The sequence below is a fragment of the Pteropus alecto genome, unplaced genomic scaffold (assembly GCF_000325575.1).
Source record: "Pteropus alecto unplaced genomic scaffold, ASM32557v1 scaffold81, whole genome shotgun sequence".
NCBI lineage: Eukaryota > Metazoa > Chordata > Mammalia > Chiroptera > Pteropodidae > Pteropus > Pteropus alecto.
Window position 1 is genome coordinate 5,412,760 of NW_006433378.1, and position 9,385 is coordinate 5,422,144.

Here is a 9,385-nt window from a genome sequence, read left to right on the forward strand (position 1 = left end):
TTTTAATTGAAAGTTTTTAATGTTTTGACAAAATATTTTGAATGTTATGATCTAGCAATTCTTTTGGGAATATACCCAAAAGAAATGAAAAAACTAACTTGACAAGATATCTGTACCCCCACATTCACAGAATTATTTATAATAGTGAAGATATAGAAACAATTAAGTGTCCAATGACAGATGAATGACAGATGAAGAAGTTGTGGCACATTTATATCTACAATGGAGTATTATTCAGCCATGAAAAATGAGGAAATCTTGCCGTTTGTGACAAAATGGATGGACCTTGAGGGCATTATGCTAAGTGAAATAAGTCAGATAAAGACAAATACTATACAATCTCACTTACATGTGGAATATTAAAAGAAAAAAACAGAAAAGGAGATCAAATTTGTAGCTACCAAAGGCTGCAGATAAGGGGAAAGAGAATTGAAAAAGGTGGTCTAAAGGTACAAATTTTAGTTCCAAGATAACGAGTATTAGGGAAGTAATGTACAGCATGATGACTATAACTCACCCTGCTGTATGATATATATAAAAGTTGTTTGAGTAAATCCTAAGAGTTTCCATCAAAAAGAAAAAAAGTTTTTTTCTTTTCTGTTTTCTCTTTCACTGTATCTGTATGAAATGATGGATGCTAACTAAACTTATTATAGTAATCATTTGACTATATATGTTAAACCATTATGCCGTATACCTTAAACTTATACAGTGACTTATGTCTATTATATCTCAAAAAAACCGGAAAAAAATAAGTGAAATTAGAAATTATTTGAATAAAAATGAAAATACAACATATTAGAACCTGTGGACGTTGGTTAAAGAAGCTACATAGCACTACGTGCCTTATACCCCCAATTTTTTTTTTTAAAAGAGGAGCAAATTAAATTCAATATAAGCAATAATATAGTTCAACAAGGAAAGCAATGAAATAGAAAACAGAGAAACCATACAGAGAATCGATGAACCTAAAAGCTGGTTCTTTGAGAAAACCAATAAAATTGTTAAACCTCTAGCTAGACTGACTGATGAGAAAAAAAGAAAGAAGACACAATTTATCAATATCAGGAATAAAAGAAGTAACAGTATAGATATGAAAAGGATAAAGAGATTATGAACGGCTTTATGCCTATACCGTCAACACCTTGAAGTTAATCAATTCTTTGAAAGATAAAAAACTACCAAAGCTCATTCAAGAAGAAATAGATAACCTGAGTAACAATATTTCTAATTCATTTACTAATTTCTCTACTAAAAAATTTTAATTTTTAGTTAAAACCTTTCCACAAAGAAAATTCCAGGCCCGAATGGCTTCATTCCTGACTTTTATCAAACATTTAAGAAGATCGTATCAATTCTATACACTGTTCCAGAAAAACGAAAAAGGAATAATATTGTCCAATTCATTCTCTGTAGCCAGTATTAACATGATACCAAATACAGAAGATATTACAAGAAAATACAAATGAAGACCAATATTCCTCATAAAAACATGCAAAAATTCTAAACATAATTTTATCAAACAAATGCAACAATACATAAAAAGGATAATATATCATAACCAAGTAGAGTTTTATACTAAAAATGTAAAAGTGTTTTATATTTAAAAAATCTATCAGTGTAAGTCAGCACTTTAATAATTAAATAAAAAATATATGATTACTTTAATGGTCACCAAAAAAAGCATTTGGCAAAATCCAACAACTATTCCTGTTTATAAGCAAATAGGACTTAGAAGGGCAGTTCCTCAACTTGATAAGAGGCTTCACCAAAATCCACCAGTTAACATCATATGTAATAGTGAAAAAGACTAAATGCTATCAACTAAGATCAGGAGCAAGACAATAATGTTCATCCTTAACACTTCTATTCAATTTTGTATCAGAGGCCCTGGTCCGAGCTACCAGGCAAGAAAAAGAAATAAAAGGCATACATGTTGAAAAGAAGCAAAACTGTCTTTATCGCAGACATCATGATCATCTACACAGAAAACTTACAAATCTGTAAGAAAGTGACTTGAATAATGTTAGTTTTATGAAGTTGTAAGATATAAGATGAATATACCAAATTCAACTGTATTTCTGTACACTAACAACAAAAAAAAAACAGAAATTGAAATTTAAAAATATCTATATGTCATTTGCCGTATCATCAAAAATATGAAATGCTTCAGGATAAATATGAAGAAAAAAATGTCAAAGACCTCCAAACTGTTATCGCTGCTGAGAAAAATCATAGGAAACCTCAATAAATGGAGAAATATAGTTTTTATGGGTCAGAAGAGTCAATATTATTAAGATGTTACTTCTCCCCAAAATGATCTATATAGTCAATAAAATCCCAATCAAAATATAAGCAGATAATTGTAACAATTGATAAGATCATAAAATTCCCAAGAATAGAAAATAATGAACCATTCACCATTATATTTTTAATAGACTTTAATTTTAGAGCAGTTTTATGTTCACAGCAAAATTTAGTGGAAGGAACAGATATTTCCCACATATCTCCTGCCTTCACACATACACAGCCTCCCCTACTGTCAACATTTCCTATCAGAGTTCCCTATTACATTTACAAGGCTAGTATAACCTTCAAACTAAAACTGCGGAAGGAGAGAACAAGCAAGCAAAATTACAGGCAAATCTCACCCAGGAACAATGATTTAAAAATGCCAATAAATAAACAAACCAATCACAACTAATAATATATACAAAAAGATAATAATACATCATGAAAAAGTTGATTCATCACAGGAATGCAAGGACAGATTAACAGTAAAAAAAAAATCAGTTAATATTATTCGCCATATTCCTAGATTAAAAGAGAAAAACTATAAAATAAATTTAATTGCTGCAGAAAAAAATTTCAATAAAAATCAAATATGTAAATATTTCTAAAAAATCTTATTCAATGAGGAACATAAAGAAACCTTGTTAAATAAGAAATGTTAACTATCAAAAACCAAGAATACAATTATACTCAATGGAAAAATATTATCAGAATTCCCATTCAAATCTCAAATAGGATAAAAATATTTGCAATAAAATATAATAAATATAAGGTGGATAGGCATGAATTCAACAAAATATCTGCAAGACCTTTATAAAAGAAAAAAATTGTTTTATATTGAGATATTTTTAAAATCCTAAATAAATGAAGAGGTATACTATGTCCATGGATAGTAAAACATAATATCTTATAGATATGAATTCCCACCAAGCAGATCTATATAGATTCAGTGCAATTCCAAAATACCAACACGGGTTTTTGTGGGTATTGATAAGGTGATTCTAGCTTTTATGTGTAAAAAAAGGTGCAAGTACTAAATATAAAAGAAAAAAATTTGACATAAAGGATTTCAAATTATAAAACTACTATTTATCTAAAAACATTGTTAAGAAATATATAGGCAAGCCATAGACTAGGAAAAAATATTCGCAACAAATTGAAAAAGAAACTAGTCTAAGGCCATGCCACCCTGAACAAGCCCGATCTCGTCTGATCTCAGAAGCTAAGCAGGGTCGGGCCTGGTTAGTACTTATATGAGAGACCACCTAGGAAGACCAGGTGCTGTAGGCGTAAAAAATAAAAAATAAGGGATTGTAAGCTGACAAAGTCCTTGCAATCTGCGAGGTCAACCAAGGGTTGCCTCGCCTAAAAGAAAGAAAAGAATAACAAACAAACAAACAAACAAACAAACAAACAGAATTAGAATATGTAAATGAACCCAGAATACTTAAGAAATTCCAACAACTCAATAACAAAAAGATAATTTGTTTTGAAAAATAGATAAAGCCTAAACAAATACTTTACAAGGGAAAATATACAAATGGTCGATAGGGACATAAAAAAGTATTGGACATCAGTCCTCAGAAAAATATACTAGTAACAATTCACAAGATACCATTTTAAAACCATTATATCAGTTCGAATTCTAAGGTCTGATAACATCAAATGTTGGCAAGGATGTGCAACTAAAACTTCTTGCTGGAATATACGTTTATTAAAACGTAAACTAAAACACTAGGCAAAAACCATTCAGTAGTAAAACATATACCTATCATACAATCAATCTATTCCACTACTACGTATTTACCCAAAAGAAATGAAGACATATGCTCCTTCAAAAACATGTACACAAATGTTCATAGGTGTTTTATTATCAAAAGCCAAAAACTCACTGTTAGGTATCTACCCAAGAGAAATAAAAATGTATGTTCCACAAAGACTTGTACAACAAAGTCTATGGCAACTTTATTCATAATGGCTCCAAAGTGAAAACAAACCAAATAACTTCAATAGAATGAACTGTGGTACAGTCCATACAATGGAATACTAGTCAGCAATAAAAAGAACAAACTACTAATACATGCAACGACATAGACAAATCTCAGAAACATTATACTGAGCAAAAGAAGCCAGATACAAAAGAGTATATGCTATATGATTCCATTTATATGAAGTTCTAGAACTAATCTATCATAAATGAAATTAGAACAGTGGTTGTCTCTAGAGGCTGAGGGTGGGCTGACTGCCAAGTAGTACAAGGAAATTTGTGAAAGGGATGGGGTATGGGTTACACAAGTGAACAAACTTGTTAAAACTTATACAATTCTACACTTGAGATCTGTGTATTTTACTGTATGTAAATTATACCTACAGAAAAACTTACCTTATATTTTAAAAATCGCATAATAACAATAGTCTGAATCTTAAACTCTATATTTTCAAAAACAACTGAAATGGAGAAAGGTATATATCACTAAACTCTTTTGACCTATTTCACAAATTTCACAATATTAAATTACCTTTGTATTCCAAGAATAAGCCACACTCAATTCCTGGTTTATTTTTATAACTTACTGCTGGACTCTCTGATAAAGTTCTATTTATACTTTTTTGAATCAATTTTTAATAAACTAAAAACATTACTTAAAAAAAAAATTTCATGCACACCATACAATAAAGCAACGGTTATTTGCATAAGCAGCTGATTCCAGACTCTGGGACAAAGTATGTTCAATCTGAGATTGGGACAGAATGAAAAGAATCATTTTAAAATTAACGGGAGCATGTAAGAAGGACACAGGAGCCCATGTGAAGAGGTTCCTACTGATCAAACTTGATACAATTTGAACAACAAAATAATAACAACTCTGATTGAAACATGTTAAATAAAAATTCCATGGACCACTACTGGAGGGGAATATTACACTAACACTTCATTTTAAAAACTGCTTCTATTATAGATGTTTCATAAAAAGTATCCAGTACCTAAGACATTTGATATGTACATCAAAATATAGGCCACCCATGCATAGAAAGTTAGCTGGACTTAACAGTTAACTAGGACATTTGAGGAAGAATGATTAAAGATTTGTACAAGAAATTTTCAAACTTGTTTCTATTTACCACTATTATTATTTCTGTTCCAAGAACATATCCAAAGTCCAGAATATTCAAGGAAGAAAAGGAGAAGAGTTTGAAGAGAAGTAGAGAGAGAAAGACGAAGAGAAAAGGCAAGACAACTGTCAGCCTCCATCTGTAAGCTACATCCTTTTAACTAATATCAATTACCTTTTACTTTACCATCAAAACATGTATCATCAAAAGATGAAAGTGGTTCTAAATAACGCTTTTATATTTATACATAATATCTTCAGTTAGAGATCTAAAATGACACTGGATCTTCATTTATTCAAAATTTATATAATCATTGCTATCACAGGTGGAAGCTAAACTTCCTTTCACCAGATTAAACTGTCTTCATTCTTAAAACCCAAAATTAGCAAACAAGCCACAATATACTATATGCCATAGCATAGGTCTTCTGTGAATAGCTGGGATCTTCAACTGCTTCAGCTGCAATACAAGCCATTGAGCCTGAGCCAATGCAAGCCAATTTGAATAATCAATATGACAACCTTATTTTTCTAATGCAAACAGGATTGCTACAGTAAGGTGTCTCACTGCCACATCACAGTCATGGCCTCTTTTAACCCCTAATTAGATTGAGGCGATTATCCCTGCTCTTCCTTACAAGTGTACAGCTTGGATAAGGGATGACAAAAGCTATCCGCTACTTATTCAGCCTTTGCAGACAGCAGGTTATCCAGGGAGATAGAGAATAAAATCAACAAACAATTGTTATTCATATCATCATCTAAAGTGTTAAGATAGTCACAGTTTCCATACATGCAGACTGAATATAGCCTAGAGCATGAGGTAACTGCAGACTGCTTAAGACCATCAGGGTTACACAGATGGAAATTCATGGTGATGTTAGGGAATTATGTCTAAATCAAACTTATTTGCATAAAAAGAAATGATTGGGGATTTGTCTTTTGTATATAATATATCAAGATTTCATTATGTTTCTCTTCATGAATTCTTTGAAGCTAAATTTTAATACTGATTTTCTAAACACATAGCATTTATCATGAAAAGAATGCCAAAATTAATAGTTTGCAGAAACTTGAATGCTTTAAGATTCAATTAAAATACTCTCAGATATAAAATATAAAATAGGAAAATTTTCTACACTAGTTCTTGCATTAAATTTAGATAATTAACTCTGTGAATTCCAAATGTTTTTCTTAACGCTCATAACAATTTCTGAAATCTTGCTTATCACTTCAGATCCACAAGTAACAAGATAACTGTGGTTACTAGAAAATAATCAAAGGTAGTTGCAAAGACACCAAAACTGCTAGCTTTGTAGTAAGTTGAACTAAGCTAACTTGAGGACAATATAGAAGGCTGGGCCTCTGATAAGAAAAAACTTTGGTAGGAATATCTGCATCTACTCTGAAGATGATAAAGTCTCTAGAAGTAGTTAAACAAGGAAATGTTGAAAAAGACTTTATATCTTTTCCTTTTCACTTAAAAGGATCAGTAGATGTCTCTTTTTGTCTTAATGACTTTGCGGGAAGAAAAATAATAAGAAGGCCACAATCTTTCCTATTGAATTTTTTCCATTTTATATTATTCATTTGGTCAGTCTACTCAGTCAACATGGTTGCCTTTAATGCAGCCAATCAGGAGTATATGGTGTTTCTAATAATAGCGGTCTCAGCTCAAAACTTCATGCAATGCCACTCTAAGAACGGTCAAAACATTTTAAATATCTCCATTGGTAGCAAAATTTGTCATTAAGTCATGAGTCATTTAACCCAAATTCTCATGTAGAGCATTGTGATTACTTGGTTATCAGGGGATCATTCAACCAAGCTGTATCACGATAGTTTAATTTCGTGATCGCCAACCTGTCTGAGCAGTGTAAGACTATCTAAAATGTGTGCCCTGTTCCCCTGACATAGGCTGAAACATGACTTCATTCTTAAAGCTGGGCAGGCCTTGACAAGCAAGTCATAATTCACTTCTAAATGTATCTCCATTGCACCATGCTTGGACACAGAAACCTAAGGCTTCTATGTATTTCTTTTTCCAGAATGTTTGCAGTCAGCAATTTCATTTTAAACACCTGATTTTAAGCAAAATGCTTTTCTTATAGTAGATCATATAATATTTATTTTTGTAAAATGGAACTGATAAGAAAAAAGAAATCAATTGTCAAAAGATATGGGAATACTTAGCTAGAGTTGATGAAATTCATTAAGCTCAGTTTACTTAAATTGAATGTTAAGATTTGAATCAACTATGATTTTATTTCTGTAATCATTTCTGTTCTTTTTTTATATATATATTTAAATGTATTACATGATACCTTCCAAAAGTAAACATAAGCCATACATGTCTACTAAAGATTTTAGACTAAAATTTTTTAAGGATTTAGTAAAATATATGCTGGTAAATTGCATAAAACCAAAGTAAACAAAAACATATAGACAGTTGTTTTCAATTACCTTTCCTTTTATCTAGAGTTAAACCATCAGTGCTAAAATTCAAAAACATTAAAAGAGAAAAAAAGTAACAACAAAGAACATTTTAGCCAATGAGTAAAGAACAAGCTCATTCCTACCGTCTTAATCAGTCTTTATTTGCATTATTTTACTATTTTTATGTTTTCTTTGTTCTTTCACTCACGACTTTATATATCCTTGAAAAGTTACTAGCAAACGTTTATTAAAAGTATAATAAAGTACCAGACCTTTGAATAATTTGAGAAATGTGAAGTGAAAAATTAAATTATAGCATATAAAACTATTGATTTTCAAACTCTCTTCTGCAGCCCAACTTTATACAAAACTCCAATATTGTCAGCATATCTCAATATCCCCACTCAGAAGAAAGAATGCATTATTGGTTTCTTGCTTTGATTAAAAGCAATGTAGCATACTCTAATTTAAAAAACATAATAGTTAAGGTCAGTAAATAAAAGGTCAGTTCATCTTATCCAGTTCTGAATTCTGAACTAAGAGTGGCAATGATAACTACAGATTAGTCGCACATGTGACTAGAGAACCAGAAAATGGTATCTCTGAAAACATGTAATTTATTCAGGATGTGGGCCTTAGTAATTTGGAAGCCATTTTTATACAAAGACTAACAGATATTCTTCAACTCTACTACCAGACAAAGAAGAAATAGGATAACAGATTTAGGTCAACTATAAGAAGGCATAACTAGAGTGTGTTAAGTAATCAAATAGGCTCCTAAAGGAGGCTGGAATTCTCTGTGTCAAGGACTTTAAAAGGATACCTTCTAATCTTTCAGAAATAGTTTTTCTGAAGGCAAGGGATAGATTGATAGTCTTTCTCACCTTAAAATAAAACTCTTCTTGAAACCATGTATTTATGTCATGTCATGTTTTTGTATTTGTTTCATTCATAATTTAACATTTTACTAAGAGTATTCCAGATTTAATTTAGCAGAGGGCTAGAAACATTGGGGGTAATATATGAATAGGGCTCAACACTGCATGATAATGGGACAAAGTGTTAAAACTCTTAAAAGAACTTAAAATAATTAAAATTTTGTATTAGATAACTCTTTAGATAAGTTATAAAATATAACATCATCCAACAAGACAGTCTGTATATAAACTATAAATAATTTCAAACAAATCAAATAGAAATAAAGCCCCCTAAAACTAATGTAAGTGGAATGGCACAAATATTTTAATTTATTCACTTAATTTCTTCTCCAATATTAAACAAACAAGTCCATTTTGTTTTGTTCCCCAAATGAGGTACAGGTAATATATACATAGAAAATATAGCAATTAACTTACTGAGGCAAGAACGTGAACCTTAGAAATCACACCAATATAAATGTTCTCTTTATTTATGCTGCCAAGTCAAATTTTGATTGGATCCGAACCAAATGACCAAAGTTAACATCGCCAATAACAGAACAAACCAATACTTTTGATTCTTGGTATGCTATGCTGAGAAGGACACAACATCACTTTTGTGGCATT

General features: G+C 30.8%; 1 protein-coding gene and 1 pseudogene across 1 annotated transcript in view; one reads left to right on the plus strand and one right to left on the minus strand.

Moving 5' to 3' along the window:
- RSRC1 (arginine and serine rich coiled-coil 1) overlaps positions 1-9,385 on the minus strand; it is a 369,031-nt gene that overhangs the window by 246,107 nt on the left and 113,539 nt on the right. The window lies entirely within an intron of this gene.
- Positions 3,464-3,582, plus strand: LOC112476831 (annotated as a pseudogene).